This window comes from Mauremys reevesii, linkage group 14 (genome assembly GCF_016161935.1).
Source record: "Mauremys reevesii isolate NIE-2019 linkage group 14, ASM1616193v1, whole genome shotgun sequence".
NCBI classification, from domain to species: domain Eukaryota; kingdom Metazoa; phylum Chordata; order Testudines; family Geoemydidae; genus Mauremys; species Mauremys reevesii.
The window spans coordinates 5,297,286-5,323,736 of record NC_052636.1 but is presented as its reverse complement, the minus strand read 5'-3'; the positions used below and the strand labels follow the sequence as shown (position 1 = coordinate 5,323,736).

The window sequence follows — 26,451 nt, the reverse complement described above, 5'->3', positions numbered from 1 at the left end:
AGCTCTGAGCTGGGGCAGGGGATGGGGTGCAGGGGGTGCGGACACGCGGGCTGGGGAGTTGGGGGTGGGAGGGTTGCAGGCTATGGGGAGGTTGAGTGAGGGGGCAGGCTCTGAGCTGGGGCAGGGGATGGGGGTGCGGACACGTGGGCTGGGGAGTTGGGGCGGGAGGGTTGCAGGCTATGGGAGGTTGAGTGAGGGGTGCAGGCTCTGAGCTGGGGCAGGGATGGGGTGCAGGGGGTGCGGACACGCGGGCTCCGGGGGAGTTGGGGGCAAGAGGGTTGCAGGCTATGGGGAGGTTGAGTGAGGGGGCAGGCTCTGAGCTGGGGCAGGGATGGGGTGCAGGGGTGCGGACACGCGGGCTCTGGGAGGGAGTTGGGGCGGGAGGTTGCAGGCTATGGGGAGGTTGAGTGAGGGGGCAGGCTCTGAGCTGGGGCAGGGGATGGGGGTGCAGGGGGTACGGACACGTGGGCTGGGAGGAGTTGGGGGCGGGAGGGTTGCAGGCTATGGGGAGGTTGAGAGAGGGGTGCAGGCTCTGAGCTGGGGCAGGGGATGGGGTGCAGGGGGTGCGGACACACGGGCTCTGGGAGTTGGGGGCAGGAGGGTTGCAGGCTATGAGGAGGTTGAGTGAGGGGGCAGGCTCTGAGCTGGGGCAGGGATTGGGGTGCAGGGGTGCGGACACACGGGCTGGGGAGTTGGGGCGGGAGGGTGCAGGCTATGGGGAGGGTGAGTGAGGGGCAGGCTCTGAGCTGGGGCAGGGATGGGGTGCAGGGGGTGCGGACACACGGGCTCTGGGATGGAGTTGGGGCGGGAGGGGTGCAGGCTATGGGGAGGTTGAGTGGGGGCAGGCTCTGAGCTGGGGCAGGGGATGGGGTGCACGGGGTGTGGACACGCGGGCTGTGGGAGGGAGTTGGGGGGCCGGAGGGTTGCAGGCTCTAGGGAGGTTGAGTGAGGGGGTGCAGGCTCTGAGCTGGGGCAGGGGATGGGGTGCAGGAGGTGCGGACACGCGCGGGCTGGGGAGTTGGGGGTGGGAGGTTGCAGGCTATGGGGAGGTTGAATGAGGGGGCAGGCTCTGAGCTGGGGCAGGGATGGGGTACAGGAGGGGGTGCGGACACGCGTGCTCGGGAGTTGGGGGGCAGGAGGGTTGCAGGCTTTAGGGAGGTTGAGTGAGGGGGTGCAGGCTCTGAGCTGGGGCGGGGGAGGGGGGTGCAGGGGGCGGACACACGGGCTGGGGAGTTGGGGGCAGGAGGGTTGCAGGCTGTGGGAGGTTGAGTGAGGGGGCAGGCTGTGAGCTGGGGCAGGGGATGGGGTGCAGGGGTGCAGACACGCGGGCTCTGGGATGGAGTTGGGGGCAGGAGGGGTTGCAGGCTATGGGGAGGTTGAGTGAGGGGGGCAGGCTCTGAGCTGGGGCAGGGGATGGGGTGCGGGCTCGGGGGGGGGGGGGTTACTCGGCAGGCTCCGTTCGGCTGCGCATGCTCAGTGCCGCCCAAGTAGCTAATCCGGAGCGGGGGCTGTTTCTGTCGTTACACCGGCCCCGTCACGTGACTCCTTCCCCCGCCCCGCGCGTCACTTCGGGCTGCTGCGGGGGAGGCTCCGGGCGCGCGGCAGAACCGGTAAGAGCCGAGCGGGGCGCGGGGAACAGACACCTGGGCCGGAGACCCCCCCCCGCCCTGGGCCCGGCCGGAAGCTGGGGCGGGGCGGGGCGTCCCGGTGCGGCCTCCGTAGCGGGGGGGGGGAGGTGAGTGTGTGTCCGCGGGCAGTGACTGTTCCCCCCTCCCCCACTGCCGCCCCCGGGCTCCCTGCGGCCCGTGTGAGGGGGGGGAACCGTCACTGCCCGCGTGCGCTGGAGCGTCCGTAAATCCCCCGGGGCCCTCACCGCCCCGCGCTGGGGTTTGTCTCCCCGCTGCCGGGGGCGGAGTCTGTGACCCGTTTTCCCCCAACGCTCAGACCCGGATATAAAACATCCCAACCCCGTTTTCCGGCCTTCGCTGCTGCCGCCGGACCGGGCCGCGCGCGGGCCCCGCCCGGATCGACCCTGAGCCCGGGTCCCGCGGGGCGGCACCGCTTCCCCCCGCCCCCCCCCGTCAGACCCTGGTGGGAACCGCTCAGATCTTATCCCTGATCAACACCTGCCCCGTGGGGGGGGGGTTGGTTTTTTCCCTGAATTGCCTGACGAGACGTTATGTTGTGGTGGGTTTTATTCTGTGTGATTTGAGGAAATCAGTAACTTTTTATTCATGCAAATGACACTCAGCAATAAGAGAACTTTTCTTCTGAAGTATTGTGAGCATCACACACCAGTAACACTCAGAGAGAGGTCAGGAATCAGAGCACCGTAGCCCTGTAGGAAAGAGAATTCTGGAACAGGCTCCTTTTATAAGCAAGATATTTTACTTACAACTGGGCTTTAATTTGCGTGGAAAGAAATACTTTACGCAGCACAAAGGAGAGTTACAAAAATGTATTACTCTTCATTGGCTCGACACACAATATCCTCCCCAAAATTCACCTCAGGAGTGTTGATTGGAACTCGTGTAGATGAATTAATTATCTTGTTATCAGTTGCTTACCTTGTGACATGTATTCTCTGCAAATCTCAAAGATTCATATAAAATACCCTAAAAATTTGCCCCACTTTCTCTCAACTTGTCTATTTCTAAGTGACTATGCCCTGAGTTTTTCCTTGTCTCTATTTATAAATTACTAAAAAAAATAAATCTCAGATTTACACCTTTTCTCAGATTCTTGACTATGGATACAAAATGTGTCTTTATGTTGTCCATTTCCCCTTTATTCGTTTATCAAATATTGATGTGAAATACACTCAGATTTTACCTCATATCAACAACTGATATAAAATCCCTCTGATGTTCCACTTTCCTTTCACTAATTTACAAAAATTGATCCAAAAATCCCTCTGATTTCCACCCTTTCTTTTTCATTTCTGAACACTGATCTCAAATCTCAGGTTTTCCCTCTTTCTATGTCATCATCAAATGTCAATTAAAAATCCTCTCCGGTTTGGGGCTGTTCCCCATGTCTCTAAATCCCAGCAACTTCTTCATTGGAGGGAACCTGTTGCCCTGAGTCATTCTCCATCCTGGTTGTTGCAGGGGGTTAAATTGCCCAGAGATCATCTTTCCCGACTCCTTTGAGAATCATTTCTTCCTCCTTTATCTCTGTTAAAATGTTTGCAGAAGAAAGAGACCAGACACGTTTAATACCCATCAAATTCAGAGGCCTCCCCATGTTTGGGGATCAGTGTTTCCCAGCTGATAACAGGAGAGTTGGCTGAATCCTTTTCTCCAGCTGGCACGGGATGAGAAGGTCTCTTTGAGTGCAGTGTGGGTCCAGAAGTTTCCCAAATCCCATGACACATGCTCTTCAGGAGGGGTTGCTTCCCGCAGTGCTAAGTAAGATGTAGCCACCTCTGGGGTGGATCCATGGTGGCCATTATTTGCTAGTGACAGGCCACGGAAGTTTCTTACCTTTCTTGCCCTCCAGGCCTTCCATTCTCCTGTTAAAGAAGCATCCCCCAGGGCTCCCTCTGTCTGTGCGACTGGCCAGCAGGAGGCAGTGATCACTTTCTATCCACTTATCAGGCACTGTGAGGTAACACTATTGCTCTGGGGGAAGGGGTGTCTGAATGAGGAGATTGCAGCTGGATATGAAGAGGCATTGTGGTAGGGGGAGGTGTTTGGGTGGCTGGGCAGGGGGTACCCTAGTCAGGTTGGTGGGTTCTGGAGGTTTGGGGTTTTGAGGGGTTGTTCTGATGTGCCCAGCCCTGAGGCTGTGGGTCCTGGAGGTGGGTATTGCTGGGATCCTGTTGGCTGCAGAACAGGGTGGGGGGGTGTCTCTGGGGAGGCGGGACAGGGGGTTAGAGGGAGCCTGGTGCTGTGCCAGGGGCTCCGTCTGGGCTTCCCCAGCTGGCTCCTGGGATCGCTGCCGTGCCCAGTGCACAGAGCTGGGGGAGGGGGTCCCTGGCACTAGGTCAGGGGATGCCAGGGAACCAGAGTGAGGGGTCCCACTGAAAAGCATCAGGGGGTCCCGCTGGGTGGAGGAGGGGGTCCCAGACAAATGGCAGGGCAGATCCTGCTGGTGGTGGTGTGCGGGGCGGGTCCTAGGCAGGCAGTGAGGAACTGAGTTCCCAGTAGGCAAGTCTCTGGCTGCTGGGGGCTCTTGGTGGGGGGAACCCTTTGGGATTCCCAACCTGACAGTCATGGGCTGGTGGGGATTCCCTGGCCGGTGGGGCTTTGAGGGGTATCTGGGGTCCCTGTCCAGGGACTCTGGGGCCTGCGTCCCAGGGAATAGCTGCTGGGCCCCTGGCTGTGGGAACTTCTACTAACCATGATCCTTCTCTCTGATCAACTCGTGTCAGAGTCCTGGCTCCAAGCACTGCCGGGCATTCCCCAGTCACCGGCCCTGTCACTGTGATAACTTTCTATCCACTTATCAGTCACTGTGAGTGTGAAATCACAGATTTTGCTTTTCTCCTCTTTTGAAAACTGCAGGAACTTTTGGTTCCGTTTGGAAAATTTGTGCCCCCCAGTCCTTGTTCTCGATCTGGGGGGTGAGGGAGGTGGGAGGGGGGTCAGCACTGCCACACAATGGTCTCTTCCACAGCATTCTGGACTCAGTCTTTCTGAACTCTGGTTTCATTGAGACCAATGTTAATCCAGAGTCACTGTATGGAAAGACAAGGAGTGACTCTGGATGGACAGTGGGGGAAATAAGATCAGCAATTCTCCCTGTGAGGAGGGGCTCTCATTAGCTGCTCTCCCCAGAGGACTAAAGGAGGGAAGCTGCTCAAACGCTCTGTCCCTCTCTGCTGAGGATATTGGGGTTCAGCTTCCTGGGTCAGAGGCTGCAGCCTCCATTGTGATCTGGGAGACCAGGCTTAGCAGCTGCTGCTCCCCCAGCGGGGTTCTGTGCTGGGAAGTGACCTGAATTAAAGCTGCTTCTCTGCCCGGCCCAGGGGATGACTTTCTCCAGCTGGTCCTAGCCCCCTAGGGCAGCCCTGGGCCCTGTTAATACTAAATTCTGAGCAAGAGTCTCCAGGTAACTGAAAGAAACGAAGGGAAAATGCTGGGGTCTGGCCTTAAAATGACTCCACACAAACAGGACCCCCCTCATTTCTCATCCCATTAACAATTGCAGGAGCAAATCCAGCCATGGGGGAGCAAACTACCCAGGAATGGGACTTTCCTACCAGATGGGCAGGGAGAGGGGAAAAGGAGATAGAAGGAGAAAGAGAGACTGAAAGGGGCTGTGGGAGAGAAGAGTTTGGAGAGAGATTTCCAGATCTCTAATCTGCCCAGACAGATGTATTACTGCACCCTGGATAGAGTCACTTTCCTGTGGAAAAGATGAGAATCAGACAGAGGAAAATCCAGTTCCTGAGTCCATATCCCTCCTGCTGGGGTGTGGCTGCCGTGGGGTCAGTGTCTGAGGGGATCCCCCACAGTGACTCCTTTGGTTCTGCTTTTTTCTAGCCTTGTGTTCAGAGACTTTGTTACGGGGTGAGGGGAGGGAGAAGGGAGGTTAAAAATGTCACTGTGGGCTTAGCCTGGCAGGAGAGGCCAGGTCTACACCGTATAAAGAGATCAAGCCTTTCTCAGCATGGCAGACTCTAGGGTGCCTGTCTGCAGGGAAAGGGCCTGGGGGAATCATGCTGTGAAATGAGTTAAAGCCTGTTCTGAAACCTTCACAACTGCCCTTCTCGCCCTGCCAGGCTGCGGAATAACGTCCATGTTTCGCTCTAGTTCATCCCGTCCTCTCGTTGGACAGGGGAGAGAAATGGCTGCAGAGGAGCCGGTTCAGGTAGGTATTATCAGGGGGTTGCTGGTGGGTTCCTTCAGCGGGGGAGAGGGACAGCAAATACGTGGGAGATTGGAAGGTTTGCACAGGCTGGTTTGCAGGAAATGCACAGGGTGGAGAAAGGGAGGAGGACAGGGGTGTGCTAAACCTGCTGGGAGTTATTTAATATGTGGCCTAGATTCTAGGAACAGACCCAGGAGGTTCGGCGGTGGAAATGCTCTAGTTTGTGGAGCAGAAAATAACCCAGCTGCATGGGGCTGGGAAAACTGACCAGACTCATAGTGCTGGAGCCCGACCTGACTAACCAGCGGCTGCTGTGAGATATGAAGGGGCACCCACCAGTGAGGCTTGAGGAGATTCCCCTCCCTTCCCATCCAGCTCTTCAGAATGGGGAGGGTGTTGGGCTTCCTACCAGGGAGCTGTCCCTGGACCCTGCTAGGGGCCCCATCTCCTGTATCAGTCGGTGGCTAGTAGGTGTGTGATGGGTCTGCTGGGAGAGAGGAGGGGCTCTCGCCGTCCCCTCCCCTGGTGTTTCCTGGATGCTCTGAGCAGGGTGGGGTGGGACTCTGTTGACTGCAATCCACCCAGAGTTTCGGTTTGGCTCCTGTTCTCCATATATAGGGGGGCTCTGAGTGGGGCAGCAGTTACTGAGTGTTGGACTCTTGCTCTTTCAGGGGGCGGTGACCTTCGAGGAGGTGGCTGTGTATTTCACCAGGGAAGAGTGGGCTCTGCTGGACCCCACTCAGAGAGCCCTCTACAGGGATGTCATGCAGGAGAACTATGAGAATGTGACCTCGCTGGGTAAGGGTTACTCTCCCCTCTATTCTTGGAAGGGGAAAAGAAGAGACATGGTTCACGCCAGCCCCACAATGCCACCTCTACTCTGCCCTGTTTGAGCATCACCCCAATATGCCAGTAACACACAAGCTACCAGAGACCCTCCCCTGCTGCAGAACACTTTGGGAACAGAGCACAGGAGCCGTATCGCACAGTGTCAAATATCTCCTGTTTGTTCAAGTAAAACTGAGGGTTCGGTGCGGCATAATCAGCAGAAGCTTCCTACTCCTGATCTCTCAAACCGTGAGCCTTCTCCACCCAGACCACAATTATGCTTGGGGTGTAACGAGCAGGCTGCTGGAGTCAGCTGCTGATCCGGGTTACTTATCACACAGACAGTCCGTGCGTCCTTGAATGCTGGCTGGGGGTATCCAGAGAAGGAAGCTCAGTGGCGGATTTAGCGTTAGTGGGACCCTGTGCTCAGCTCCATTTTAGGGGTCCCTCCTTGGGACATAAGCAACAAAAAGATCACCCTCTCTTATTTCCCTCCCACCCCCTGCCCCAGCTCAGAGCCTGCCCCCCTCACTCAACCTCCCCATAGCCTGCACCCCTCCCGCCCCCCAACTCCCTCCCAGAGCCCGCGTGTCCGCACCCCCCTGCACCCCCATCCCCTGCCCCAGCTCAGAGCCTGCCCCCCTCACTCAACCTCCCCATAGCCTGCAACCCTCCTGCCCCCAACTCCCCTGAGCCCGCGTGTCCGCACCCCTGCACCCCAATCCCATGCCCCAGCTCAGAGCCTGCACCCTCACTCAACCTCCCCATAGCCTGCAACCTCCCGCCCCAACTCCTCCCGAGCCTGTGTGTCCGCACCCCCTGCACCCCAATCCCCTGCCCCAGCTCAGAGCCTGCACCCCTCACACAACCTCCCCATAGCCTGCAACCCTCCCGCCCCCAACTCCCCTGAGCCTGCGTGTCTGCACCCCCCCAGCACCCCCATCCCCTGCCCCAGTCCTTTTTCCTTTGTAGAAAGGAGAAGTGAGTAATGTAGATCTCCTGTCTTATTTTAGTGAAGTCCGTTTGTATGGATAAATGGACACAAATCAGATGTTAGGAATGGCAATATTCAAAAACCTGTAGGAGAACACTTCAACCTCCCTGGACACACACTAGCAGATCTTAAGGTGGCCATCCTGCAGCAAAAAAACTTCAGGACCAGACTTCAACGAGAAACTGCTGAGCTTCAGTTCATCTGCAAATTTGACACCATCAGCTCAGGATTAAACAAAGACTGTGAATGGCTTGCCAACTACAGAACCAGTTTCTCCTCCCTTGGTTTTCACACCTCTACTGCTAGAATAGGGCCTCATCCTCCCTGATTGAACTAACCCCGTTATCTCTAGCTTGCTTCTTGCTTGCATATATATATATACCTGCCCCTGGAAATTTCCACTACTTGCATCCGAAGAAGTGGGTATTCACCCACGAAAGCTCATGCTGCTAATTGTCTGTTAGTCTATAAGGTGCCACAGGATTCTTTGCTGCTTGTATTGTAACAGGAGGCTATTCAGTAGATTATGTCTTTTCAAAGACATCCCAAGAAGTGAGCTTTAGCTCACGAAAACTCATGCTAAAATAAATTTGTTAGTCTTTAAGGTGCCACAAGTACTCCTGTTTTTTTTGCGGATACAGACTAACACGGCTGCTACTCTGAAACCTATCTTTTCAAATGGTACCTCACAAGCCCTACAGTGATAAATGAAGGGGAGGGGAGGGATCTCCCTTTTATAAACACCCAGCCAGCCAGTTGGCTGTAAAATCCCTGTTGGTGCGAGTTCTCTGCTTGCTTTATCTCTAAAGGGTTAACAAGCCAACAGGGTTTAAAAAAAAAAAGTATTGGGGACCTGACCAAAAGAGCCAATGGAAAGGCTAGAACTTTGTTAAATGGGAAAGTAACTTTCCCTTTGTCTGTTGTTCTCCGGAGAAGGCGACACGGAGTAGCAATGCTGTTTATGGCTTGAAGCAGGTATGAAAATTCATCTTCCATACCTAGAAGAAATGATTTGGCCAAGGAATGTTTAGACAGACACAACCAGGTTTATTTTTTATTTTGGCTTTTGGATCTACTTGGTGCTATCCCAGATGCTTTTGTTTGCTTGTAAGCTTTAAGCTGAACCCCCAAGAAAGCTATTTTGGGTGCTTACAAACATTTTCTTTTAAGATCTAGCAGAAGCCTAAGTTCCAGATGTATTGTTTTCCTTTTCAATTTTACTAAAATTTACCTCTTTTAAGAACAGGATTGGATTTTTGGTGTCCTAAGAAGTTTGTGTGTGTTGTTTGATTAGCTGGTAGCCACAGCTAATTTCCTTTGTTTTCTTTCTCAGCTCTTTCCCAGAGGGGAGGTGAAAGGGCTTGAGGGTGCCCCAGAGGGAAGAATTCTCAAGTGCTCCTTCCTGGGTCCAAGGGTTTGGGGGGGGGGGGTTGCATTTGAGTGGTGGCAGCATTTACCAAGCCAAGGTCAGAGAAAAGCTGTAACTTTGGGGGTTTTAATACAAGCCTAGAGTGGCACAAATTAATCTGTAGAATCCTGTCGGGCCCCCACTTTCTGCACTCGGAGTGACAGAGTGGGGATTCAGCCCTGACACATACTATGAACAAAATTGATCATAATTTTCTAGAAGAGTGAACATAGGGGAACAGACTAGCACAGTGTCTGTGTGTTCCCAACATATATGTGGGTATTCTAGTCCCTCACAAGCAAGGTGTTCGGCATCTTCAAACACCTGAGGAACCGGTCCTGGGAATTGACTGGTTTATTAAGTGACACTGTATGGAATTGAGAGACACTTTATATTATTATTATTTTATTATAAATACTGTGGCAAATTGCCAGTACTGTTATGCTGGGTCTCGTACTTTCTCTTCTTTGTGGAAGGTTCAGGGCGCCATTGCTTGCCTCCTAATCGGTATTTTAATTACCCCACTAGTGTCCTTGAGGAGGGGAGTGGAGAGGGAGGGACCTGGGCCCGCCCTCTTCTCCAGGTCCCAACCCAGGGGCCCTGAGGTTAGTGGTGAACCACTTGTACTGGCAGTTCCTTCCCCTGGGCTACTTCCCTCTCCTGCCCTTCAGCTTGTGGAGGGGCTTCTTGCCCTCCTTCTACACAAGCCAGGTGCCCCTTACCTAGGGTTTTTGGATTTCTCAGCCCACCGCAGCACTCCTCCAAACTTTCCTTTTGTCTCTCTTCAAAACTGCCCTCTGCTCCAACCAAACCTTCCTACTCCAACTCCCCACACTGTCTGGCTGAAGCAGGGTTTTTTATCACCTGACTGCTGGTGCTCTAATTGGCTTCAGGTGCTCTAGTTAATCTGTAGCAAACCTTCCTCCCCTTGCAGGGAATAAGGCTCCCTGCTAACACTCTCCTGCTGCATCACAATACCAATATGATGAAATTGCAATGAATCGTGCTATATATGCCATGTAAGGAGTCAGTGAAAATGTTATGAGTTTCCAAGTATGATAATCTTGTTTCTATCTTTGTATTGTGAGTTACAGATATGTAGGGTATATCTGTATTCCAGACTTGTGTAGTGTTTCTGAGTGACACCCCCAGACATATTGGCATCAGCGCTGCCCAGCCTGTTCGATGGCCCAGCCAGGGTCACCAGCCCTACAATGAACCCATGGAAAGGATTAAGGGGATACACCTATTGAGTCAGCAAGACGTGCAGGGTTATGCCTGTTGTGGCAAATTGCCGGCACTATTATGATGGGTCTCGTGCTTTCTCTTCTTTGGCGGGGGGGGGGGTCAGAGCACCATTTCTTGCCCCTGAATTGGAATATTAACTGCCCCACTAGTGTCCTAGAGGAGGGGAGTGGAGAGGGAGGGACCTGGGCCCGCCCTCTACTCCAGGTCCCAGCCCAGGGGCCCTGAGGTTAGTGGTGGATCACTTGAACTGATGGTTCCTTCCCCTGGGCTACTTCCCGCTCCCACCCTTCAGCTTGTGGGGGCTTCCTGCCCTCCCTCTGTACAAGCCAGGTGCCCCTTACCTAGGGTCTTGGACTTCTTAGCCCACTTCAGCACTTCTCCAAACTTTCCTCTGCTTCCCTTCAAACTGTTCTCTGCTCCAATACCAATCCTTCTGCTCCAGCTCCTTCCCTGTCTGATTGGAGCAAGGGTCTTTATCAGGTGACTGACTGCTGGGGCTCTAATTGGCTTCAGGTGCTCTAGTTAATCTATAGCAAACTTTCTTCCCTCTGCAGGGAATAAGGCTCCCTTCTAACCCTCTCCTGCTGCCCTCTGGCCACGCTGTATCACACTGTGTACTGAGAACTCCAAGGCTTTTCCATGTCATGTGCTGTGAAGCTTGTGTTTGGGACACAGGAATTAGAAGCCACTTGGCAAAAGGAATATAAAGGGCAGCTGCATCATCTCCATTTTGTCTTCAATTCCTCTTCCTACCTCTGGAGCAACTTCTCTACAAGCTGAAGGCTTGAACAAAGGACTGAATAATGTGGATGTTTACCAGAGAGCCTTTCAAGCCAGAAACTCACCAATACTGCTAAGAACCAGATGTATAGATTTCTGAATGTGTCTGACTGCTTTCCCATTTAACAATTCCCTTTTTCTTTCTTTCTTTTATAATAAACCTTTAGTTTAGATGCTTTCTTACTTATAAACCTTTAGTTTAGATGCCAATGATTGGCTGGCATCGTAGTATTTTGAGTAAGATCCAAACCTATACTGACCTGGTAATGTGGCTGACTCTGGGGTCAGAAGAACACTTTGTTTATGTGAGCAGAGTTTTTAAATAACCTCTCACTGTGCTGGACCTAGGTGCTGCTTAGGAGCCAGACAACTGGAATGCAATAAAGGGGGCCGTGTGATTTCTTTTTTCAGTTTCTGGATAACCAGTGTGGGGGATCAGAAGCACAGTTGGTGACTGGTCGGTGAGTTTAACTTCCATGTTAACCACCAGTTTGGGGAGCCTCTGCTCTCCCTTTTTCAGCCTGCCCTGGTCTTGGCATTTTCAGTGAGGACTAGCCCAGGCACACCGGGTCACACGAAGTATTAAAGTTAAATTAATAGAATGTTTTTTATGAGAAAGTTTTATGAAATCAACAGAACTCCTTTGTTTTCTTTCATCTGAGCAGGGTTTCCATTTTCCAAACCTGATGTGATCTCTCAGCTGGAACAAGGGGAAGAGCCATGGGTCTCAGACCTGCAGGGATCAGAGGGAAAACAGACCCTGAGATCTCCCTGCAGAGGTGAGGAAACATTAAACCAACTCTGAGTGTGAAAGTGCCTGAAGGAAACATCTGGGATGCCCTATGAAGCCCTTGAGAGGTCTCTCAGTTCATTATTGTTGCCAGCAGGGGTCATATCCTCAGGGTAACTATAGCTCATGGCTTCCCGTAGATTCTAGCAGACACCAGGCAGTAGCTTCCTCCCTTCCCCTTGAGAATTTGGATGGGATTTGAAAGCCAAATTGATCCCCTCCTCTCTCCTGTTTTGGGGAAGAGTATGGGGAGTTCAGTTTGTGATTTTTATTTGACCTCCCTCCAGCACTTAGTTTGTTTTGGCTTTTCACTTTTCATCCCTGTTTGATGTTTCTGTCTGTTTCACAGCAAGTGATGCAATGGCATGTGAGAAAGAGGAGCAGAATTCTCAGCAGAAAAATGTTCAGCAAGTGGATAAACACAGAGCATTATGGCAAAGATCAAAAAGCAATGCGTCCAGGAGTCATGAGGAGGAAAAGTCCTGTGAGATTCAGCACAGACCAGAGAGAGAACAAGGAAACCAGCCGGGGGTGAAAATGGGTAAATGTATTTCCTCTGAGGGAACTCAGAAGGACCTCAAGGAAACCACAACAAAGCAGGAAATCATCATTGCAAAGAGAAAAAATACATGCACAGAGTGTGGAAAAAACTTATATGACTACTCAGCCCTTCTTAATCATCAGAGAATCCACAAAGGCAACTGGCCCTATGAATGCCGTGAGTGTGGGAAAACCTTCTCTCGTAGCTCAGCCCTTTCTGTTCATCAGAGAATCCACACAGGGGACAGGCCCTACGAATGCCATGAGTGTGGGAAAACCTTCACTCAAATATCAACCCTTTCTGTTCATCAGAGAATCCATACAGGAGACAGGCCCTATGAATGCCGTGAGTGTGGGAAAAGCTTCACTAATAACTCGGCCCTTTCTGTTCATCAGAGAATCCAAACAGGAGACAGGCCCTATGAATGCCATGAGTGTGGGAAAAGCTTCACTAGCAACTCGGCCCTTTCTGTTCATCAGAGAATCCACACAGGGGAGAGGCCCTACAAATGCAGTGAGTGTGGGAAAACCTTCACTCAAATATCAACCCTTTCTGTTCATCAGAGAATCCACACAGGAGACAGGCCCTACGAATGCCGTGAGTGTGGGAAAACCTTCACTCGAATATCAACCCTTTCTGTTCATCATAGAATCCACACAGGAGACAGGCCCTACGAATGCAATGAGTGTGGGAAAAGCTTCACTAGCAACTCGGCCCTTTCTGTTCATCAGAGAATCCACACAGAGGACAGGCCCTACGAATGCCGTGAGTGTGGGAAAAGCTTCACTCAAATATCAACCCTTTCTGTTCATCATAGAATCCACACAGGAGACAGGCCCTACGAATGCAATGAGTGTGGGAAAAGCTTCACTAGCAACTCGGCCCTTTCTGTTCATCAGAGAATCCACACAGAGGACAGGCCCTACGAATGCCGTGAGTGTGGGAAAACCTTCACTGAAATATCAACCCTTTCTGTTCATCAGAGAATCCACACAGGAGACAGGCCCTACGAATGCAATGAGTGTGGGAAAAGCTTCACTCGGAACTCAGATCTTTCTAAACATCAGAGAATCCACACAGGGGAGAGGCCCTACAAATGCAGTGAGTGTGGGAAAACCTTCACTCAAATATCAACCCTTTCTGTTCATCAGAGAATCCACACAGGGGAGAGGCCCTACGAATGCCATGAGTGTGGGAAAACCTTCACTCGAATATCAACCCTTTCTGTTCATCAGAGAATCCACACAGGAGACAGGCCCTACGAATGCAATGAGTGTGGGAAAAGCTTCACTAGCAACTCAGCCCTTTCTGTTCATCAGAGACTCCACACAGGGGAGAGGCCCTACGAATGCCGTGAGTGTGGGAAAAGCTTCACTCAAAGATCAGCCCTTTCTGAACATCAGAGAATCCACACGGGGGAAAGGCCCTATGAATGCCGTGAGTGTGGGAAAAGCTTCAATCGCAGATCAAACCTTTCTGTTCATCAGAGAATCCACACAGATGGGAGGCCCTACGAATGCCGTGAGTGTGGGAAGACCTTCTCTTGGCACTCAGCCGATAATAGCCATCAGAAAATCTGCAAGGGCAATGAACACCATAAAACCCTCTAGGGCTATCAATTTTTTTTCTTTAATACTTTTCCTGATTCCCACATAGTAACTTTTAAAATCTGTTTGAACTGTTTGCAGCACCGTTATCTCTCAGCTTGGCCAGATGAGTGGCCCATTTATGCCTTTTGTAGTTTGCCTTCTTTTGAGGTGGGCCCATTTGTCCTTTCTATCAACTCAATTATCCCACAAGTAACTGGAGTGTGCCCTTCCTACGAGGAACCAGGGAGCGTCACATTTATACCATTCCTCCTATTGCAAAGTGATTGTTAGAGTCACCAGTGATACAGATTGTATCCGTGCCAGTTGTTCTCACATTGCTCTGGGTTGTGCTGAAGAGCAGTTACATTGGGAATTTTTCATGTTATAGTTAATTAAAGAGGAGCAGGGGAAAAAGTGTCATTTCAGCCTCTGTGACACTGGAAGGAGATGGGGTGGTTCAGAGATTCCCTCCTTCCCCATCACTCCAGAACTGTTACATTTTGGCTTCTCTGTGCAGAGTTTATTTTCATCACATTCTATCCCTCCACTTCTCAAAATGTCATATGAGGAAGAGTTCTCAGCTGTCTGTGCTTGGAGATGATGCTTTGATTTCTTTCCTCCTATAGCAGAGTTGCTATGACTGGAGATGAAAGTGTCAAAGACCTGGAAGGGGAATTTAAATTGATCCCAAACATAGTGTGATTATTTGGCGTTTAAATACCAGGTTTCATCTATTGGTAAAGCCACTTCTGGCAAGAGGACTATTTTGTCCCCCATTATGGGGATGCTGGGATACTTACAATTTTGTAAATAACATAACTGACTATTGAGAGAGTGCTGAGTGAAGCTGCTTTGAATGGATCAGAGGAGAATGTGATGGGAGAATCTCTTGTCCTGATTCTAAATAATCAGATGTAACCTGCTCTGGAATGTCTCTTGATACTTTCATTGTCATGTATTCTGTCTCTCTGTGATGTGGGTTTCTCTCTTTCCTGAAGGCTGTTTGCTCACCCAATTGGATATTAGTTCAGTTCGATAGGACGTAGCTCAGATTTCTTGGAGTATTGAAGACAAATGACCATTTCCTAAAGTCCTCATTTGTCACTTCAGCTTTGCTTTTCCCCACCCTCCATGATGACATGGAGAAAGTTCAAGTGCAGTTCTGTCAACAGTGGAGAACTCTCCAATTTACTGCACACGCTAACAAAGAAACAGCAGTGATTTAAAATCTCCATTCGGAAATGGTGAACAACAACAGAACCCCAACTAACTGAGGGAAGTGCATATGATCACAGTGGAGTTCAATTATTTAAGTCAGTATTTTCTCAGATGATTTGGGGAGAGAATTCCACATTAAGTGATTTTTAACTTGGCAAAATACCCATGTATTTGGTTCCTGAAGCATTTTTGTAACCCATGCCCCACAGAAGATCTTTCCTATTCGGAATGCTCCCCTTCATGATGCAGATGTTGAGGAAAGAGAAGTGGTATTTTTGTTCAATTTATCCTTAATAGATGCTGAAAAGGTGTATAAAATGAAATCAATGTTGGAAATCTAATAGCAGCAGAAAAATAGCTCTTTTTAAATAGAAATTCTAGCTCTGGTAACGAAGATTCTGATCCCGGCCTGTATCCAGTCCCTTGCTGTGTCACCAAATTAAAGAAAAGCTGGGCACGTTTCCGGAAGCCATTGCTTACGACACTGCTGAGATTTTGAGTGGTTTTGTAAAGGATTCTACTTCTGAGAAGTGTAAATTTACCCTAAAAAGGGCAAGGAAACAAAGGGCGTCAGGAATGTATGTTTTTTCGGATGAGGCAAGAAAAGGGAGTAGCATTGTCCCCCTTGGGTAGCCCCTGTTCAATTGCAGGTCAGAAAGCAAAACTCTCCTGCAAGAATATCCAAAAAAGATTGTGTTTCACTTCATAAGTACAGTTGTGTGGCAATTAAATGATGACCCTAAAATTTCATAAAAGCAAAGAACGCTGAACAAAAAAGTGTGGGAAATACGGCTGTATCTGAGAAAATGGCTTTGAATGAAGGAAGACAAAAATTGATCGGTCGAGAGAAAAGGCCCTGTTTCCCCCTAGTTTGGAACTTCTCTCACAATTACTGGAATAGAAAAGCTAAAAAAATGGTGTTCTATTGTTGCAAAGGAGATTGAAGTGAGGCCATTTTCTCCAGATAAAAGAAAATGGTCATGTCAGGAGTGGGATTTGAAACCACGTCTCTATGCAGAAACCAGAACACCCAAGAGAGAGGAAAAAAGAGTCTTAAAATGGGCACTTTGGACCAGTCCCAAATCCTAACGCTACAAAGAATGTGACTTATCAACCCTAGTTTTCATTAATATTTGATGACACTCTTTAGGGAGGCCAAGATGGCACATCTCTTTGAACTCCTAGAGCCCTTCTCCAGCACAGCTGATTTTTAGGCACACTCACCCGGACCTAAAGTTACACGTTTCCTGGAGTTCCATGAGTTCTGCGGTGTTGGAATCTCCCTGCTCACGTTTTAAGCGAACAAAAGATGGGTGCTGGCATTCTGAGGCCCTCAAAATCCTGCCCTGGGGGCCAGACAGTTAAGCAACCAGCATCCACAACCTCTACCATGATAGCATCCTGTCTGGCAACAACTCACTTATCAATAGCTGGGGTCTGAAATCCTCATTTCTTTGTTGTTCTATCACTGTAGTCTCCACTTTCCTATTGCTTGTCTGTATAATCTCTGTCTGGTTCTGTGATTGTTTCTGTCTGCTGGATAATTAATTTGTTGGGTGTAAAGCAATTCAGGTGGTGGGGTATAACTGGTTAGATAATCATGTTACAATATGTTAGGATTGGTTAGTTACATTTCAGTAAAATGATTGGTTAAGGTATAGCTAAGCAGAACTCCAGTTTTACTATATAGTTTGCAGTCAATCAGGAAGTAAGGGGGGGAATGGAATGGGGGTAGGGGAATTGGAGTTATGTTTTGCTAAGGGGGGAATAGAAAGAGGGACACAGACAAGCCTCTGTGGTGTCAGAGCTGGGAAGGGCGATACCGAGGAAGAAAATTGGAATCATTGCTTGCTGGAAGTTTACCCCAATAAACATTGAGTTGTTTGCACCTCTTGAACTGCGGGTATTGCTGCTCTCAGGTCATACGAGAAGGACCAGGGAAGGGGGGCGTGATGGGATAACCCCTCTAAGAAGTACGTCTTTCAGGGTGTGAAAAACCCTGGAATCAGTATAATTAAGCTGCCCTAAGCCATGGTTAGATAGTACTAAATGAAAGGAAAGATTGTTCTGTCAATGTAGCTATTACAGGGATGGAAAACCCCTCCACTCACTATAGCAACTGTCTACTCCACAGTGCTAGAGCAGTGTCACAGCAGCATTTTAAGTGTAGACAGCCTCAGAGTGAGACCAGGTCTGGCTCTGTGGATGCTCAGGCACTACAAGAGCAGTGACAATACACGAATGCTTCCGTAGTTGGCAGGATTCAAACTTGCCTGGGGAGACCCCAATGGATTTCTAGTCCATCGCCTTAACCACTCGCCTGCAACTACTTGATGTATAGGTGCTTCACTACACAATGATTCTGTTCTCACTGAATTGTCACTTCAAATTGCTCAGACCAGCTCCCCCAGCACACTCCTGGCTGTGCATTAGTGTAAGTGTGTCCATGGCTGAACAACAAGAGTTCCTGCCCATTTCCCTTCTGGCTGGAGCATGATTAGAGTGTGTTTGTGGTTAACGACATTGCTATAGATTGTTGTTCAGTCCCCACACTGACAATTCAGACCGTCCCGTTCCTATTCGAATCTGCACCAGATCATGCCAATAGCTGGAGTCAGGATTTCTCTGGGGCACTGAAATGTTTCAGGGGGTTGGTGCATGAACTCAGCCTTGCATCCATCCCTGATGTTTCATGGACTAACAACAGCAGCGTAAAGAAAGAGCTGATCCAATATCTCACTGTCAGAGGTTAAGGTGGCCTCGTCCCGTCTGCCTGACCATTGCCATTGCAGGAGAGAAGGTTTCAGTGGAATCGAATGCCCTGGCTCAGACAAGAGACACAGGGAGGTTTTGCTGTTCATGGATCTGTGCAAAGGAAATTGTGTCTGTATGAAATTGAGGAGGGAAATGAAACGTCCACGTGGTGGCCCAACGCCCTAAGGAATGTGGGCGATGGACTCCGGCTGGGAAATGATTTCACAGGATCAGTGTATTGCCCTGATTAAAAGCTATGGCTAAAAGGCAGCCACTGTTGTCAGTACCTGAACCTGTGTAGGGACGCCCGAGTGGGTATCAAGTCCATTGCCTTAACCAGGGGTAGTCGATTATTTTATCAAGATTCAAATTTCTTGGTCAAGGTATAGTCAATGTATAGACGCCAGAGAAAATAAGACACTGATGCTAATAAGAATATAGAAATATTTTGCAGTCGCTATGGGCATAACTATGATAATTGTTTTGTGTTTCACTCTTTATATATGGCACCACCTTCCTTCCCTTTAGACTTCTAGTTTACCAAGGGTAAAACTAAACATCTCTTCAGATACCAGGGAGTGTTTTTGTTCATTCCTGCTAGCTACACAGGGATTTGATGTAGCTGCTTTCAATCCTCTGGCTCTGCCGGGTTAAGTAACATTTCAGGCTGTCACTGAACTGAAGGAGGAGATCATTTTTGACAGGTTACGCCTCCTCTTAAAGGTGTTTGTCTGGCAGCCTTGGTTCCCAGGTCTCTCCTGAGGAAGAGAGTTTCTTTGCAAAATACCAAACCTTTTAACAGAGCGGAGGGAAAGGCAACGGCCGCATGATGAGGCCAATATGTACCACAACATGATTCTTTTATGTGGGATGACTCTGAACACTGACTGATCTGCACTCTCTTGTGTTTGAAGAGATGTTTAGTTTTGCACTTGGGAACCTATAAGGCTGAAGCAACGTTATGGATAGTGACACTGCGATTGAAGGGTGATTTAAGGTTGTAAAAATTGTTAAAAACACTGAGCTGCCCTGTCCCAGCCTCTGTTCCCCTGGGGGCCCTGCATGTTTGACTCTAGAGCAGGCCGGGAGCAGCAGCTGAGGCAGAGGACACCTGGGCTGGGCAGATAGGAGGGAGTTTAGCAAGTGGAAATGGTAAAACTGCAGTGAAGTATTACCTTGGACTCGACGGCATTTCTCCATTGGTCTGTCTGCTTTGGGTCAGGGACAATGACACGTCCTGCTGCATTTGTCATTTCAAAGGGGGGTTTAGGATTTTCATTCTCAGACACGGTGCACAAAGCAGGACTCAACCCAGGGTGCAAATGAAATGAGCCACTCACAGGTTCTGGCAGCCACAATGAGCCTTTGGTGTGAGAGCTCAGACCTGCCCCTGTCCCAGAGGGAGGGGGGGTGTCTACAAGGGGCTTGGACCACTGATCTACCAGTGCCTAACTCCCAAACTTTCAGTAACTCTATCATCAGTGCCCGTGAGTGTAATTAAAACCATGAGAAAAACCACACTAGGCTAGACCAAAGGCCCATCTAGCTCTGAATCTTGTCCTCTGACAGTAGCCAATAGCAGGTGCCCCAACAGCCACCACTGGGAGTTGAACCCAGGATCACATGTTTACAAGGCAGGTGCTTTAGCCGGCTAAGCCATGGTGTCTGCCTCGGTGTAAGACCTAATGTCTGCCCACACCTGACTCCCTGCCATCTCCACCAGGACCTGACAAGCTTTCCTTGTGTTTGGATTCTGCAAAGCAGAGGAGCAGGTGACGTTTTCCTTGCAAGCTGTGTGTGTGTGTGAATCTTTGTCCAAGTCTGCACTACCAAGTTGTTTCAGCAGAAATATATTGCTCAGGTGTGTGAAGAACACACAACGCTCCCTCGGTCGGCAGCTTGGTGTGGCTGGTGTACACACTGCAATGCCACGTCTGGCGACAAAACTGCCCTGTTTTGGTGACAAAATAAAACCACTTTGATGAGAGGCCTAGAGCTTTTTGCAGCAAACTTACAGTGACAGAGTGCCAGTGTAAATGCTGCTGGTCATTAAATCACCATAACTGGCCTCCGCCAGTATCCCACAATGCCCGCCGTGAACTCACCTGTCCTGCATTCCTGCTACAGAGGCTGGGCCCCTCCCGTTTCCTAGCTCCAGGAGTTCTGGCAGCTGAGCCTGCTGCTCTGCTCCGGCAGCCAGGAGCAAATCACTGCCGTGGAATGCTGCTCTCCGGCCCTGCGAACACAGAGCAGGGGGCGGGAACTTCCATACATGGGGGGGCCACCGGCATCTGAACTGTGACACCCCATGACACCCCTTCCCTCAAGGAGGCTCTTACCTTCTAAACAGGGACGGCTGTTTTCTAGTAAAATCACTCAAAGGGAAGGAGAAAACTGGAAAGAGGTTCCTCCTGGCGCTCACGTCCGTAAACCCGAATACTCTCTCAGTCCTCAGAGAGAGACCTGGAGAAGGAGACTTGCTGAAGCAAAGCCACAGGGGTCTCTGAGGTTTCCCTGGCCCCTCGCCCCTGTCCTGTCTGGCTGATGTCAGCATCTCTCTGTGAGGTCACCACCTCCCCCCACACACCTTTGACCAATAGTCTGCGGTCCTCCAAAAGGCCTTTGTGATGTCACTGCCACACCCCTCCCTTGCTGGGCTAATGTCCTGCCCCTGGCCAGGCACTGTGGAGGTTTGAGCTGCTCCCTGTGGATCACCCTACTCAAGGAGCGTTCGTTCTAGGCAGCAAGCCGGCTAGACAGGGAAACATCAGACGCTGCTCCCAATGCTACACTCGGTTTTTCATAAATTAGTTGACTTTATGGCCAGAAGAGACCATTAGAGCATCTAATCTGACCCCCTGTATATCACAGGCCTCCTGTAGGACACAATAGCTACTTTGGGGGCAAAGACATTCCAGAAAGGCATCTAGTCTTCATGAAATGACATCAGGAGATGGAGAATCCACCACTTTCCTTGGTAGCTTGTTCCTGTGATGAATCATCCTCCCTGTTGAATATTTGTGCCTTAGTTGTAATATGAATTTGTCTCTTTTCACCTTCCAGCCATTGGGTCTTGTTATGCCTTTCTCTGCTAGATTCAAGAGCCCTTTAATATCCAATCTTTTCTCTCCATTAAGGCACTTCAACACTTCAATGAAGTCACCTTTCAATCTTCTTTTGATTAGCTAAACAGATTGAGCTCTTTCAATAGCTCACTAGAAGGCATTTTCCTCCAGACCTCACAACATTTGGTGGCTCTTTCTGCCCCAGCTCCAATTTCACAACATCTTTTTCAAATGAGGACACCAAAGCTGAAGGCAGTATTCCAGTATCAGTCTCACTGATGCCGTGTCACCTCCTGTGACGTTATCGACATAATCTGTAACTGTATAGATCACCGTTGTGACCGCTGTTCTATATTTGCAGCCAATATTGTAGAAAGGTGTCGTGCAAGGGGTCTATGGAGAGGTTCTGATTGGCTGATTATAATGATGCTATCTCTAGATGTGTATCATTTTTTTAGTTGACGTTATGAATATTGGCTCTATGCTGCCCGTATTTCAATCTTGTGCTCTGCTTCCGGTGTCAGTTCTGCCTAGCCTGCTTAATGGCCCATTAAGGACCATCAGCTCTACAATCGCCCCATTGAGAGAAGGCAGACACGCCTTGTGACTCAGCAAGGTAGCAGGGACCTGCCTATGGAGAGAACTCTAAGGTTTTTCTATGCCACATGCTGGACAGAGTGTCTTTGGGACAAAGAAAGCAAAGACAACATGGCAAGAGACTATAAAAGGCTGATGCCTCATCTCCATCTTGTCTTCAGTCCTGCTTCATACCTGGAGGGACTTTGCTACAAACTGAAGCTCTGTACAAAGGACTGAATGACCCATCCCAGTGGGGGATGTACTCCAGAGACTTGATTTGAACCTGCAGTTTATTCCATCACTGCTACAAGCCTGAACCAAGAACTTTGCCATTACTGTATGTGAAGGGTTCAAATCCATGTGCATTTTATATAACAACCTGGTCTATGGATTGTGCCAGTTCTTTTCCAGACCCAAAGTCCAGAGTATGGTCAAGGACCAGAGGTCTAGCAAATAGTGACCAGCTAAGAGAAAGCTGGGGTAAACAGAAAGCCTTGCTTGCTAAGATAGGCCTGGTCAGCAAATTGCCAGGTGTTGGAGCTTAGAACTAAATGATTGTGTCTTATTCAGATTTGCAGACTGAACAAAGAATCCCTATTGTGTTTGTTTCTTCTCTAGGGAGACATTCTTCCCATAGATCCAACCTTGAGTTTATGAAAAGTTGGCACGTCAGTATAAGCTATGGCATCCTTCCACCTCCCTTCCACGGGACCAATGCCTGCCTTAAGACACACAGAAAACAATCTTTATTGCCATATACTTTCACTCTTTCTTTGCTTTAACCCCTAGGAATGTACCTGTTGGACAATCAAAGGAGTTGCTCCATTCCTATGGATCCCAAATCAGAATTCAACATATATATTTTATACTAATAACATTTTAGCAAAGTATTAATGAAATGTTAACTTGGTAACTTGAGACCATGGGTGGAGACATTATCTAATCTGTTAATCATTGGCTAATGTGCTTATCCTGTCTTGCAAAACCTGTCCCGGGGTGTGGAACTGCCTAGCCCAGGGGTCGGCAACCTTTACTATCAAAAGAGCCATTTTGCCCCCTCTTCCACTAAAGAAAAATAGTCTGGAGCCGCAAAACATAACACTGCTTATAAACTTTTAAAAGTTTTATTCTTTTTTTAATTTTACCTGTTACAACAACAGAATACAACAAACAGAAGTGCAGTGTGCATGTGTAGGCCTACTTTGAAATAAATTAAACACTGAACTATGCAGGCCTTTTTGAGTCCTTCCCGTATTTGTGTAAAATTAAAATAAAACGTAGCCCACTTTAATATAAAAAAACATATAGTTGCAGCTTAGCAGTTTTAAAAAAGTAAACATAAAATTAGGAACGTTTTTTGACAAGTCCATTTCAGTGTGCTCTCATCCTCTTTGGGTTTATTTCTCGGCCAGCAATCAACCGAAGCACCTGAACATACAATAAAAAACTACATCAGCTCCAGGTCTGAAATAAATGTTTTTTTCTGAATAATAATATCCTATTAAATGCTAGTGTTCTCACCTGTTTAATGTGACTTCTGTTTCTGAAGCTTGATGCTGATCTTCCCTATGTCGGGGCTGTAAGATGTGACTTTGATCTTCACACAGGCCTGTAGGCTCTCATTTGTGAGGCAGGAGTGATATTTGCACTTTATGAAGTTCATGCTCGAGAAAACTTGCTCGCATAAGTATGTTGAGCCAAAGATGGACAGGACTCCAAATGCATACTTTTTCATGTTCATATACGTGTCGGGAATGGCACTCCATGTTTCAAAAACAAGTTTGTCGGGTTTGGGGAGGTTTTCAATATCATTCCATTTGTGCTCTTTAGCGAGAGTGGCCTTCTGACGGGCGACTTCTTCGAGATCCGCTGTCAGGCTTTTGAACTTGGACACCCATAAGTCTTTATCCGCTATGTTGGCCAGTTCAATTTCAAGATCGGGCTGACTTATCCCTGTGAATGCGGATATGTTCAGCAGGGATGGGTCAATGTCCAGCGGTGTTTTTTTCCTTTCTGAACTCGCTGAATCTTTCTCCAAATGCAGCTTGCATTGCCATAACTGCACGGTGTAAATAATCATAATTTATGTGATTGTTCTCTTCTTTGAACTCTCTCAGGGAGGGGAAGAGAGAGAGCATACCTCTCTGTACATCTCTGGCAAACACTGTCATCTTGCGCTCAAACGCCAGAACAACCTCCAGCAACTGCAGGACCGTGCTTCCCTTTCCCTGGAGATTTTTATTCAGCGTGTTTAAGTGACTTGTCATATCCACCATGAAATAAAACTTTTCCAGCCAATTGAGGTCTCCCAGTTCGGGATAGCTGAGGCCTTTGCTTTCCAAGAAGGTTTTCACATGTTCCAGACAAGCAGCGAAGCGTTTCAGCACGTCTCCCCTTGACAGCCACCGAACTCTGTTGTGCAGCAGGAGATCCAAATATGCGCTCTCGACTTCATCTAACCATGAACAAAACTGTCGGTGGTTTAACCCGTTTGCAATTATTTTGTTCACTATCTTAATAACGAGGTTCATCACTTCCACACATTCAGGGGGGAATGTTTGAGCGCACAGTGCTTCTTGGTGCAAGATGCAGTGAAACGTCATCAGCTCTCAATCCAGCGACTTTTGAAGTAAATTCACAAAGCCCTTCTGTGCTCCTCTCATACTGGGTGCACCATCAGTAGACACTGACACCAGGTGAGTGGTGTTTATTCCTTTGGCTTTTAGACAACTCAAAACAGCCTCACAAATGTCCTGTCCCCGCGTTTGGCCCTTTGGCGGTATGAGTTCAATCAGTTCTTCCTGCGGCCCATCAGAGTTCACATATCTGCATAACAGTGCTGTCTGCTCAATATCGTTTACATCACTTGACTCATCACAGGCAATTGAATATGCTTGAGCTGAATTGATGTCATCAATTTGCTTACTGGTGATGTTTGTTGCCATTTTAATGGTCCTGTCCTTGACGGTCTTTGCAGAGAGAGGCATTTCTTTAATTTTCTGAATAATTTCCTGTTTGTTTTTGAATTCGGAGAATAGATGCTCTGATATTTTTATGAACAATTCTTTCATGTATTCTCCATCTGTGAACGGCTTCCCCCTCCTTACGATCTCATGAGCTGCCACAAAACTAGCAGCTGTAGTTGAGTTTGGAGAGTTGATCCACTTCTTGAAAGTATGTTTGCTCTGCTCAACTTTCCGTAGTAGTTCCGAAATCGCTCTCTTTCGCCCATCTTCAGTTGGGTACTTTTCAGAAAATGCTGAGTGCTTGTTTTGAAAATGTTGTTTGCTAATTTCTCGCCACATATCAAGTACACAGGTAAGCCAGCGTCGTTGGCAGTGAAGGCAAAGGAATCTGTCCATGCAGAATTAAACTCTCTATTTTCTTCTGAGATTTTTTTTTTTTTGGGATATATTCATGGTTAACTTACCGTGGGGGTCGCACACTCAAGAAGCCGCCTGCAGGTAAAGGCGAGGGCTATAGACGTGGATGTGACGCATATTTTAATTGACATGTTAAAGTATCACCTCGAACTCTAAGATAACTGTGCAACAAAATAAACAAAAATAAAATAATAAATAAAAATTAAATTAATAAATAACCGTTATTCTTTTTTTTTCTTATTTTTTTCTTTTGTCAAGGCCGAAGGGAGCCACAACAAGGAGGCTGAAGAGCCGCATGTGGCTCCGGAGCTGCGGGTTGCAGACCCCTGGCCTAGCCTGTCACTTTCCCCCGCCCGTGGAAAATCTATATATTCTATTGTAATTAATTAATTAACAGTGTCTCTGAGCCTAATAAGCCCACTCCGCCAGCACTGTGTGTAATAAACTCCTATTCTTGACCTCTACACAGTGGAGATTTGTGTCCTTCACAGACACCTGCTGAATAAAGAGGAGATTCAGCGTCCAGCTTGGCTGAATGTGTCTCCTCTCCCCACAGCTTGGTGATCTTTTGAGGAAATGGAGAAGACTGCCTTTGCCTAGCTGTACATCGCTTGCAAAAGAAACAGGTCTTTTTGGTGACAAGTGTTGAAAGGAGCCATTAGACAAATGTGGAGACAGGAAAAATGTCCCCCAATTGAACTGGCATCTGTGGATGCTGAAGCCACAACACAGAGCACTAAACACTATATGAGAATGGGTGGTGTCAGAAGAGTCTCTACCAAAGCCTTTTCCCACCAGCAGGGGCCTCTCTGTGCACAGAACTCCTGGTAGCGTGATGGCTGCAGGCAGTGGAGAACTCCATTTTGGCATCTCTTTTGTGGTGAACATCTGCAGTGTCTGTTTAAAGGTCTCTAGATAGTGATCTTTGTGAAGAGCTGGCCGAAGAACCTTCCTACTAACCAGGAGAGCCTGGCTTGGCCTGCCAGTTCTTCCTTGCCAAACCTAGTGCGTCTCTTGGCTCCTTTTTTTGTATCTCTTTTCAGAAAAAGAAAAGACCTGTCAGCAGAATCCTTCTAAGTGCTTGTTCTTCCTTGCAGCTAAGTTGGTGCCATGGGGCATGCCTCACTGCAGCACCTCCTGCTGACCATCCTAGCAATTAGCTCTGGTTCACCGGTGCGCCTTCATCTAGTAGCGTCTGGCCACCATCTGTTCTATCATTAGGACCCATGTTGCTCTCAGGTCTTCAGTGTCCTCTTATGGACACAGCCCTCTGGCTGTGCCCCACTCAGTTCTCTCCCCCCTGCTGGGTGGGGTGGGGTGTCCTCTACCCAGACACTTGCCTCAGTGGCCGGCTGCAGTCCAGGGTGTAGCCACCTGTGTCAGTGGCTACTGAGGCAAAAGGTGTGAACCTCCAACCCTGCCATCTGTTTCCCTGGACCATTTCCCAACAGACCTAG

General features: G+C 48.9%; 1 pseudogene; it reads left to right on the top strand.

Moving 5' to 3' along the window:
- LOC120381418 overlaps positions 1-26,451 on the top strand; it is a 360,540-nt pseudogene that overhangs the window by 283,096 nt on the left and 50,993 nt on the right.